This window comes from Rhipicephalus microplus, chromosome 3 (assembly GCF_043290135.1).
Source record: "Rhipicephalus microplus isolate Deutch F79 chromosome 3, USDA_Rmic, whole genome shotgun sequence".
Taxonomy (NCBI): Eukaryota; Metazoa; Arthropoda; class Arachnida; order Ixodida; family Ixodidae; genus Rhipicephalus; species Rhipicephalus microplus.
Genome location: NC_134702.1, coordinates 37399661 through 37411957, shown reverse-complemented (window position 1 = coordinate 37411957; position 12297 = coordinate 37399661). Strand labels below are relative to the sequence as shown.

General features: G+C 49.4%; 1 protein-coding gene across 8 annotated transcripts in view; it reads right to left on the bottom strand.

Moving 5' to 3' along the window:
- LOC119176591 (uncharacterized) overlaps positions 1–11813 on the bottom strand; it is a 248652-nt gene extending 236839 nt beyond the window's left edge. For 3 of the 8 annotated variants that reach the window (XM_037427951.2, XM_075889243.1, XM_075889244.1), the window contains exon 1: positions 11402–11812. The gene's annotated coding sequence lies outside the window, so the exon portion shown is untranslated. Of the gene's footprint in view, positions 1–11401 lie in introns of all 8 variants that reach the window. The other 5 variants (XM_037427980.2, XM_037427972.2, XM_037427958.2 and 2 more) reach the window with 4 other exon arrangements.
- Between the last annotated feature and the right edge of the window lie 484 nt (positions 11814–12297).

Below are 12297 nucleotides of genomic sequence, written 5' to 3'. Positions count from 1 at the left end.
GCTGCGATTTAGAAAATATACTTAGTCTATATATCTCACGCGTGCTCAGCAACTATTTCGTAAAGAGTCCATTGTCTAAGAGGCTGCTGGCATCCACGGACAGCTGCTGTCACAACAAGGACATCGTCTGCAATCAATATTCGTGCAAATTGAGTCGTACAATAATACTGTATCAAACGAAGCTCCTTAATTGATATACGAATATCAGCGGCAGCGACGCTGCACACGAAAAACCAGCTGCCGGCGAGCATATAGCGTAGCCAGATTTTTTTTTCTTTTCAGAGCGGATTCAACCATAATTTATTCATGTTCGTGTATGCTTTTGTATGGATGCTTGTACTTATACGCAAGCCAAATTGAAAATTTTCGGAGTGTGTTCGACTTGCTCCATGCAGACTGTATACGCTCATGCCGGCGAGCGCACAAAAATGCGGCGACCAGCCAAAGTGCGCCTGGGAGATGCGCATTTGTATGCGCTGTATTCTAATCATTGATGCTCTCTCGATAGTGGTCAGGCGATCAGCCGCTTATGTTATATGGTAATTTTACACCTTAACGGAGTCACTTGTTACTTCAAGTTGGCTTTCATTGTTGCCCGTAGCAACTGAAGTATTGCGCTATACTCAGCACACGGATGGCGGTTCGAATCCCGGCACGGAGGAAGGAAACGGAATGAAGCATTAAGCAGATTGATTGATTGATATGTGGGGTTTAACGTCCCAAAACCACCATTTGATTATGAGAGACGCCGTAGTGGAGGGCTACGGAAATTTAGACCGCCTGGGGTTCTCTAACGTGCACCCAAATCTGAGCACACGGGCCTACAACATTTCCGCCTCCATCGGAAATGCAGCCGCCGCAGCCGGGTTTCGAACCCGCGACCTGCGGGTCAGCAGCCGAGTACCTTAGCCACTAGACCACCGCGGCGGGGCAAGCATTAAGCAGTGCAATGCAAAGAGAGAAACGTAACAAGTCAGGCACGCTTACAACTAAACAAACAAAAAGCACAAACAAAAAGTATATTCGTGTTTCACAGCGTATTTACGTATGTGCGTAAGCACGACTCAAAGCTTCACTCTCTTTCACGCACACGCGCGAATATTCAACGTCATCCACCTATATAAGAAAAAAATGCGAGAGGACGCTGCAGCTGTCGGAATGAATGTCGCGCCAGCGAGCGCCGACTGCAGTGCACGAAACAAAAAAGCGCGCCGATCTTGTGGACGCTCGGCGTGTCTGGCACTTGGGGCGAGAAAGGATATTTCGCGAAGAAAAGGACAAATCTCACCGCCGTCGTTCTGCGACATTATAGACGGGCGGAGGCGGCGACGGGAATTTGCCGCGCGCGCTAAAAACGACCTATACGTGCACGCTGCGCGCAGACATTTTATACGGGTGTGTGCGTGGGGCCGTTTAATCGACGAAATAGAGATCGACAACGTGCGCTACGTAGCTTGGATTAATTCAGTCTGCAGCTTGCACACTACGGGAGGTGTTTTTTGTGCTACAGCAGCGACTGTCACCTGCAGTCCGTACTCACGTTCGTAGAAATCTTACGCTGCAAACATTATTTCAAGAATAATTGAGCCTACAGTCACGATGAGGCACATATCATCAGTGAAGCCGCTAAACACTTGCAAGGAATGCAGTGGCTGACGACGATGAGGAATTATGCCTGAAGTGGGTATGTTCCAGGTGAACAAGCTTTTGTAATGGGTTTGAGCATTAGACGACCAGCTTTACGCTATTCGCATTGTGCGACGACTGGTTCTTCTTTCGCTGTTTTAAAACGCTTTATAAGTCGTATTAACGCGATTGCTTTCCCGACATCAAGCCTGCCTAATACAAGTAACAAGTCCCAAGCACCGGCGTGGCTCAGTGGTAGAATACTGGGTTGGCACCCAGCGGACCCGGGTTCCGCCCCACTGTGTCAATGGTATACTAGTTTGTTTTTTTTTTTTTTTCTAATTTCGTGTGATGTGGTTACGGACACCGGTAGCGGCGGCGTAAAACTACGGCACTTCGCGTGACCCGAGTTGTGATCTCATAACAGCTTTCGCTGTAAAAACAAAGGCTGCCCAATAACACAAGGACCAGAAGGGAAACGAGCAATGTTCCTTCATGCGCTCATGCTTGTCAGGCTCGCTTTTCTTAACGCCTGTTACACCAACTTACCCTCATCAAGTTCCTCCCGCCTCACTTCTGTCTGATGGACGCATGACTAAAGGCGCACCCTAAGCAACAGCGCTCTGGTGTCGCGGTCCACGCCAAATGTAAACACGAAGGTGAAATATACATACCTCGTAAAACAGAAATCGGTAAAACCCCCGAGCAGGGAAGGGGGTTACCAACCTTATAGCTTTAATTTGTATACCTGTCATGAATTGGGCCTTTAGCGACAAGCATAATTACGTTTTGCCACCATAAGTAAAACTGACGAGCTGAACTATTTCCTCCCATTTAGGAACCAAAAGAAAAAAAAAAAGATATGGCAAACGCAAGCGCAATTGACGTTGCGGTGAGGGAGCTTTAGAATAACGTTCGCAAGGCGTTGATTTAGTTGCGGGCACCATATGAGCTTTAGAATAGCGTACGCTCCCCCCTATAGGGAAAAGTCTAGAGACTTTCACCCCGACCGCAAACCCAAATGCACGAAGCTACACAGCACTATGAACCTCGCGGGCCGCGATCACCGCACGCTATTCTGGAATTTCCGCGGGCGGGGCCGCAAGGCGCGAACGGCGGCTCGCGTCACGACGCATGCGCAGTGGCAATGACCGCACCGCAAGGGCTTGCGGCGCGCTATTCTAAAACTCCCTAATGGCTTGGAGTTACCGAACACACGAGGGTAGCGTCATAGAGTTTCCCAAAATTAACTAGAGGGCACTCTGGCGCTGCGATCGTTCAGCGACCATGGGAATGATGGGTAGTACATACATTTGCCTAGTCTTCGTACTTGTGGGCAGCGAATCGTACTTGCGGCTTTGTTTATTACTGGTTACGGTTTTGTTTTGAAAGAAAGAACGAATCGTTTTGAACTTAGGGACTTGATTCGAAATAGTAAGCTTAAAAGAATAAGCTTGTTAAGTGCAAGCGGTGAACATTTGCTAATTTATGTTTTCGTGAAAAAACAGCTCCAAGCCACACGAACACACACGGAGCCAGAAGCAGGCCAGAAGTACGAAAATTAGACAAATGTGTGTACTACCCATCTTTCCCATGCTTGCTGAAGCGCCGTGTGTTGCAACTTCCATAGACACTAGCGCCAGAGTTCCCTCTAGTAAGTATTGTGGGCAACTCTATGGGTAGGGTTTCCCACAAAGGTGAGAGTCTCAAAGGGGGAGAGCAAATGCTTCCTAAATTTCGCGTAATTAAAACAACTAGCAAAAAGAATTGGCACGGTATCTGCATGTAATCTGCAAATGTCGAAAGACGATAGTCTTGCGTCTGGAGAGAGTAAACAAAACATTTATTTTATGTTCTGCGCAAGAAAATTGGTGAATGGTATTCCGGAGGCGCTGCCTTAGTGCCTCGAGCGTGCAGAGGAGGCGAACGAGCGCATCACGTCACGTCACACGTGAGACATGAGCGCCATCTGGAAGTTTTTTTTTTGTTTTTTGAAAACGAAGCGCGTAGCCCTGGGGCTCAGAGGTGATAAGGTGTAGAACGCAAGGCGACGGGTAGGTGCCACCACCGTGTCGTCTTTGCAAAGCGTTGGAAACACTCGCTTCTTCGTGCAAGCGTTGCATGGTCAGCGCAGCGTGATAAACGCTACGGTCCTTAAAATTACTTATGTATGCCTTTTCTAGTAAAAGACGCACATGCAGAATATATACGTGTTGTTATGGTACCTCAGATATGCGCAATAATTGCTTTTTAATTGACAATCGCACACGTATGAACGCTGATTCTTGAGCAACACTGGTGGGCGCTGCGGATGGGGTCGGCCGTTCGGGGGTATAGGCTGGTGCTGTTCGGAGTACCCAGTTCGCAGTTAGGGTGAAACAGACAGACAGGCCAATGTTTCTGCGTCGAAGGTCCCCAAGAAAGACTATCGTCTTTAAAAAATCGATTTCTGTCAACTCGCGTTTGGCTTCACACGTGAACGGACAGCCGGCTGCCGCAAAAGCGCGGGTCAAAGCTTTGACTTTTGTGGCTACTGGATTCTTTGGACAGGAACGCCAAAATGCCTTTATTTTTTACGTTTTTACCGCCTTTTAATCTACCGCGCTGCTTTGACTGATCACTAGTTGACCGCGCGCACACTTTCGGAGTAAGTATAACGGAGTCAGTAACATCGTTGTCATACAAGATCGCGTCGAACGACCGCGATTTCGTCCACAGCGGTTGTGGCAACGACAACCACGCGCACTGCAGTAGAAGACGGTTGGTGCGCCGGTCGCAGGCGTGCTCCCGAAGCTTCGAGCACGCTGCTCTCGATCGGCCTTCGTTCGACGGTTTCGGATACTGAAGTTCCTATCACACGCCGTGATTTATTTATTTATTTGAATACTTTCCATGCCCGAAGGCTTTACAGAAAGGAGTGGGGGTTATACAACAAAAAGTAAGCGAAGTGTTACAATTGCTGCAAAATGTGTTCGGAACACTCGAAACAAATGTGTTCGGAACATTCGAAACAAACAAATGTGTTCGGAACATTCGGAACAGGAAAAGTGTTCGGAACATTCGAATTTCGGCCCAATAAACACATCCGTTTGGCTGGGGAATTTCATGAATTCATATTTGTCGCGGTTTCACATTAATAATACTCTACTGTACGTTTACATGACCGCCTCTGAGATTCGTTTATAATAAAATGCGGTGGGCTAGCGAAAAGCCTGAAGTCAGACTAACCTGCATTTTTTTGTCGATGGGGCCAGATCACGCACACGAATTTCGATTTCCGGGAGATTTTCGTGGCAACCGTATACAAACGGAAGACCCAGAGGAAATCCGGGAGTGTCCCGGACAATGCGGAAGACTTGGCAGGTATGACGACACCAATACATATTGTTCTCTCCTGGCGTCGGAGTACAGCAACACGCCGTTTTTGTGCCTCCGCGACTATAGCTACGGCAATGCACCGTAGCCAATCGCGGAGGCGACGCTATTTTACTGATTTTATGTTTTTATCGGAAATGAAATATTTTTGTAAAATTTCAGGCAGAATTCGTAAAATCGTGAAGCACAGTCAAAACTTGTATATTTTACAGGAATATCGCAAGAGTGGCAGGTGTTCAAAATGCACTCTTTTTTTTTCATATCTCGGCTTTAACGAAAAAGCATTGGCCCGGTGTACTACAGACGAACGAGTACAAGGGCGCATTCAGACCGGCGACTTACACAGACTCGTCGCAGAATCGCTCCAATATGTACGCTTTTATTCGAAAAGCGAAAGCGAAATCGAGCGACACTCTGAACCGTCGCTTTTCAACCACACCACTATATATAGACATTTGCACTCTTGGGGCAGTTGTTAACAAGCGTGTCTCCCCAAAAATGCACTGCCGAAGTTGTGTCGTCGGCAACGGCCTAGCAAGGAGATGTTCCTCCTCTCTCCGCCCACGCGATCATTGAAGGTGTGCCTCGAACCCAAAGATTTGGAGAAATGTAGGAAGCTGGGCATATATGTACATAAACTAAACTGGCTTACAAAAAGAAAGAAAGAAAACAAAAACCAGAGAACCCAAACACGGTTTCGACCGAACTTGAGGCGAATGATTGCCGCTTGGTGTCGTTAGAGCAGCCAGAGGAGAAGTCTTTTCTCCTTTCCTCCTACAACATTTTGCTCTGTAGGTATACATAAAAAACAATATGTATATTTTTCTTGCCACGCACGTGCACATTGTGTTGCTTAAGAAGCAAAAACTCGGAACAGCTCCGCTAAAGGGTACCCGTCAACCTCGCAGGCACTTTCGCTTTTGCGAAAATTGAAACCGCAGTGCCGCTTCCAAAACCTATCGGTGCAGGGACAGGTCTTGGAATCGCCGTTTCTCTAGCTCCACGGAGCTAGACAAGTGGCGACACGGGCTCCGTTCTGTAAGCTTTCTCAGGCACGCGAGATTATATCCCCCTTTCCTGCATCATTCTTGTACTTTAGTAAGACTAACATCCCTTTGTCCCAGCTATCCCCACCTTACGCGGCCCCTGTTAGGGTCAAAGGGACCCAAAATCACTGACAACCGTGAAAGCCGGTCAGCATGAACCGGTTCCTGGAGCAGAAAGCGTCTAAAAACAAGTTTAACCTGCCGGCCAGACTTCAAAGAATACGTTTCATTGTGCGATGCCATCCGGTGGAATGCGGTTCACTTGAAAATACTGACCGACTACAACGACTCACAGCCATCCTCGGCCTTCCAAGCGAGCGGCAAAAAACAGCGTGCTTGTAAAGCATATATTCAGTCCACGCGTTACAATGGATGGATTGGCCACAAGAGTCTGTCTGTATGTCTTTCTGCCTTAGTGTCGACGGAATCGGTCGCCCTAAGGAAACGAGCCATATGGTTACGAATATCAGGGACCTTCTCAAAGATGTAAATGCAGATTTAGCAACCTCTATACTCGGTAGGTTGTGATATCACATCTAAAAAAAATGGCAGCATATCCACGGAGTGAATGATGGAGAGTGGGGCGAAGCATTCGTCCGTCCATGCGTCCATCTGTGTGACCGTCCATGCGTCTGTTTGTGCGCCCGTCCCTGCGTTCTTCCATGCATCCGCCCCTGCGTCCGTTCATGCGTCCACCCATGCATCTGTTTGTGTGTCCGTTCGTTCATCTGTTCAACACTCCAAGTCCCACCATCTCGCATCTTTTTATCATATATTCCCCATATAGAAGCACCGCCATCCAGCGGACATTCCAAGGACTAAACGAGAGGTGTCACACGCACACTTTCTTACGGCTTGCGCTTCGGGTCTACTTCCTTCCTTTAACCACGTCGAGTTCATGGTATATTCTAGTTCACTGTATTCATGGCACTGCGACCAAACGCTCGCTAAACCTTTCGAAAACCAAGGAGGTTACGCCCAGCGAGTATAACGTAGCAACCTTTCCCTGTCAGATAGGGCTCAATTTACATGCCAATGCTGCTAATGAGAAATGAGAGACAGAAGAATTCGGCTTTTACTTTCTTACGGCTTGCGCTTCGTATCTACTTCTCATTTTTAACCACCTTGAGTTCATTCATGGTATATACAAGTTCATTGAATTCATGGCACTGCGGCTCAACGCTCGCTAAACCTTTCTAAAGCTAAGGAGGTTACACCCAGCGAGTATAATGTAGCATCCCTTTCTTGTCAGATAGTGCTCAATGTACATGCCAATGGCTGCTAATGGGATCGCAGCGTGCGCGTTGACTAAAAGCCGAATGCTCATGTCTCTCATTCCCCATTAGCAGCCATTGGCATGTACATTGAGCACTATTTTTTATTGTTAAACAACGCACAGAAGAAATCTCTCACTGGCACCACCTTGGAGGTCAAGTGTTATACCTATTTCGGGTATGTGCGACTGGTGGTTACATACGAGGGACGCCCAAGCCACGCCATAAGGAGCTTCGCCCCTAAAAAAAAAAAAACTATTCGCAGGCACCGGATATTCGAGCTTGTGCACACACAAGCCGTCTGCAACAGTCCACTAAACCAACGCTCATACTTGAATGCACTTATTGTTTCCAAAGATTGTTGTTTGCAAGCAAAAAATTCTAGCCAGTCCCGATATCAGCTAATTAAGTGGGAAAACACCTCCCGACACTTCTCCGCGACGGGCACTTTACAGTGTGCCGCCGCGTCCGAACGTAAGACAATGTTCGCCCGCTAACTTTCACAAAACGGCACATGTTCTATTAGTCGGAATACTGCCTTCAAAACAAATGCAGTTCCTTCAGAGGCGTTTCGATATTTCACCGTGAATGCGACACCTCACTTTCGTTAGGGCGATATTTTTGAAGGCACTAGTGGGTAGGTATCAGTCAAACGTATGTCGAGGCCATCAATCAAAGCGTTCCAACACATTGTACGTATGTCTAATCATAGTTCTAATTGATTATTTGTTGGGGTCTAGCGTCCCGAAATTATGATTATGAGAGACGCCGTAGTGGAGGGCTCCGGAAATTTCGACCACCTGGGGTTCTTTGACGTGCACCTAAATCTTAAGTGCACGGGCCTAAAGCATTTTCGCTTCCATCGAAAATGCGGCGGCCGCGGCCGGGATTCGATCCCGCAGCCTGTGGGTCAGTAGCCCAGTACCTTAGCCCACAGTGGCGGGTAATCATTGGTGTAGCTAATCTGGGGAAACAGACATATACGAGAACACTGAAGTGCGTGAGCATGCACTGAACGACGACGAACTCGCAAATACCGCGTCATTCTCTTGTGTAGATATATGGCTCGATTCTGCCGAAATACGCATCGTCAGGCACGCAATTAGGAAGCATGCAGGCATGAATGACGGTGAACAAACAAGCTCAATAGGTAACGTCAGGCTATTCAATGTGGCCATAAAAAAGTGAAGTACACCACTGTTGCATCACACACACACGCACACACACACACACACGAATTACAGCAATAGCATGAGACACAAACAGTATAAGGTAAAATAAAGCAACGGTAATTTTATTAGAGAACCATGAGTGAAGAGTATGTCGTGACGGTAATAATAATAATAATGAACCATGGATGTAATAATAAGAATCGAAGCTCGTTTCTTCGAGATGTGCTGATGCCTTTACTGTTGGCCGTATTTTCAGTTTAATGATTTTTTTTTTCGCGATGTCGTATGCTGTCGGAATAAACGATCGGCAAGCCACGAGTCAGAAACTAGAGCCTGAATGTTAGAGATGAAATTGAGTAAAATGCATTCTGCCAGAACTGTTGTGCGCGACAAGCGCGAAAGGAGACAAGTTGCGTGCTTTCATAACATGCGTGGAAACGATATTCGGCATCTTGTTACAAGACAGGAAAAACGCTTTCTGTCAGGCCCGAGAGCACTCCCATTGCCAATCGTGAAACGCGTCAGCGAAGCAAATCAATAATAGAATCTGAATGCCAAAGTTCGGTCCCATGCCAGTAAAGAAAAGTGCAGCAAGTACTGAAGTGCAGAGACGGCATAAAATGAAAAAAAAAATTACTGCGACGAAATTCCAAGCAGGACAATGGCTCCAACGATGGCTTTTACAACGCTGGCGAGAACCGCATTAAAACCCGACAGGGTACGTGAGGTATGGAAACACGCAAATCCGAAAACCACAAACGATCATCCAAGTTGGCATCGGTGACTTTTTTTCAACGGCTGGACGGTTAACAGGGGACAATAGAACGCAGCAAGAAGAGTTCCAAGTGCATCAGCATGCATGCGGAATTGTGAGATGAAACAGACAGCGTTTCAATAGAGCTTCAGCGGGAGACACAAACTGGCACCTTGAAAGGATGAACCGATCAATCGAAGAACCACGGACGAAACTATCTCTGGCGAAAAATGCCGCCCAACAGTAAAGCAATACAACGACCGTTCCAGGCCACAAGTAGAAACAAACTAAGAGACTGACAAGGCACCGATACAACCTGTTCGAAACGCGGTCACACAAGGCGGAGAATCAAAACCAAACTCAGATGCGTACAGCGTCAACGCCACATATCCAAAAGAAGGCCCGGGGACGCCGTATCGATTCGCAGAGGAAAACCGGCGTCGTACAGCGCACGTCCATGGACGCGGCATGGCGCGCACAATCGTTCGCAGGTACGTTGTCTCAGGCACCGGTGAAGTGCCACGAAAGGCTACGTCGTTGAAGCTGCCCGAACGCCAGAAGAGCAATCCGGTACAGGGGAAGGGAAGTCGCAGCACCACATTCGAAACTTACGACGACCGCTGCCAGACGCCAAATCTGCAGCAGTTGCCGCGGGCACTAGCGAGGACTGCCGGCTGTTTTCGTCCCATCATGCAATGCGCGAGCAGAGAGAGAGGGAGAGAAACGGAAAGTGGGAAGGAAGGGCGGACCGGCATCGGCACAGCAAGCGAAGCGCACGAATCCACTGTTGCACTCCCCCTCCCCCACGTGGTTCTCCCTCCTGGGAACCGAGCACGCATCAGCAGCGGGCAAGCCCCCCGACTGATACCCAGCAGGAGGAAAACTACTGGCACTCATATCAGCGGGGTGCGGTAGCGGAGAAAGAAAGCAAAAGCACGAAGCGACAGCGGCCGTGGGTGGAACACATCCGGAGCGGAGCGAAGGGGATTTTCGAAATGTGCACCCCCCCTCCAGGCCTGACGACCCCCTCCTTCCCTCCCAGCACGTCTTCGAGCCGACTCCCGGAAGGACGCGAGCAGTTGATAGCTTTCTGCAACACACAGGCAGTGGGGCATGGCAGCTGAGTCGAGAAAGTCAGGGAGGGTGGGTTGCAGAAGGTGAGGTGGCGAGGGAAGTGTGGCAGCTTGGGCTAGTTGGTATGGCATGACGATAGTTATTGCGCGAGAACAAAACGACGACACAGAGACAAGAAGGACACGAAAGACACGAGCGAGCCGAGATACGGACAGTCGACGAACGAAGGTCTGACTTCGAAAGAAAGCACGACCGTCCCTTGGCAGGACGTCGGGTACACTGGCTGGCACTCATACTGAGCGATACGACGCAAAAACGTCGTTTATCGGATATTCGGGCAAACTCAGCTTGTGAACCTCGCGGGGTACAGCTCATGCTAGGGCAGGCTAGAGCCAGGCGGACACGAGCGGACGGCCATCGTAGCAGACGACGCGGCCTGAGTAGGGGGCGTCCATGGTCGCCATGGCAACCTGAGGGCCACGATCTGAGCGCCTCCTGTCGAGCATTGACGGCGATCGAAATTTTTTTTTAGGCTTCGCCGCGTTTTTTTTTTCGTTTTTTTTTCTCGGCAGAGATTACTTAACGGCGACGGGAATCTTTTTTGCGCAGATGCTTTATGCAACCCTCGCCTCCTCGCACAAAGCTTCGGTCGGCCGTTGCAGCGGTTTTGATTGCACCGAGCCCCGTTAGTTGTGTTTGCTTCGATTACTCCCTTTCCCGCTATGGAAATTATGATTGGAACCATGGGTCGCTTCGTTGGTTCTTTCGTTGTGTAATTACTATGCAGGTCGCCAGGCAGCCAGGCGCGACCGCGCAGCACGAAACAACTGAAGTCGTGTAGGAGTCAGTCACATCTGCTATCACATTTGATAAGGTCAACAGAAAGCATACCAGCGATAAGTTCGAAGTTTGTGACAAAGACGCCGTCATCGCGTTTCACGTGCGCACATGGGAAAATGTGACCAAGTAGGCAAAAAATTCCAAGTACGGAAGGTCAGGGCTGTATCAGGGCGGGAGTGCTACGAGCCCTAGCAAGCTGGCTTTATCGCGCTCGCATGCTGATGCGCGACGACGACTCACCGATATGGCTGTGCGAGCTCCACGAGTCGTGGCCGTTAGATCCAAGTGGTCATCCTCGTCGCTTCTTCCTTCGTGCCGGATATCCAAAGCGGAATACGCGTCTCGTCGATACTACCACCACACAGTGTTCGCACACACAAGCCACAGGGATGGCACCGACGTTTTTGCGAAACAGTCTGCGCGCAGGCAGTCGACGATCCTACGAGCGGCAACCAACGTTGGCGGCGTCGCACCCCCAGAAAAACGCAAGAACCTCTTTCCTTCTTGAGCGTTCGCCTGGCCAACTTTCTGCGACAAATAAGCTGAACCGCTATTGGTCGCTTGAGTTAGTGACGTCACGTACAGCTCACGGTCTTCCATGATAATTGGTCCCGCCTACCCTAGCAGCATGGGAACACTGCCTGGGCGGCCCAAATTCAAGCCAATGAAGGAAGCGGTTATGCGCTGGTTCTGACTAGCGCCGATTGGCCAGGCAGTCTCACGGCGTAGCGCATGCGCACGGTAGAGGAGGCTGTCTCGGGTCGAGTCCATTTCGGGACGCTGCTGGGGGAGGCAGGCTAGAGCTGCCGCGTCGTCTGCTTGTGTTTGCTTTGAAAAGAGGCCGTGCCGTGGCCTTTGGGAAACAGCTTCGCCGATGTTGTCGCGCTCTCCGGGCATCCATTTGCCACGCCATTACCCCCCGCGCTCATTGTGCATTTGTGGTTTGATTCTTTTTGCGCTCGCCTCCAGCGCCTGCGTGTGCTTGAAGCAGTCTCGCCTCCGGCACATAATGAGAGCTTTCAGGTTAATCTAGAGTTGGCTGGCTACATGTAGGTAGTGCGCGTCTGCTGGGAGGCGCTCTTTGAGAGGTCTTGCCGCTTTTCTGCGGACCTCGTCCTGCACGTGCGCTCGACGCG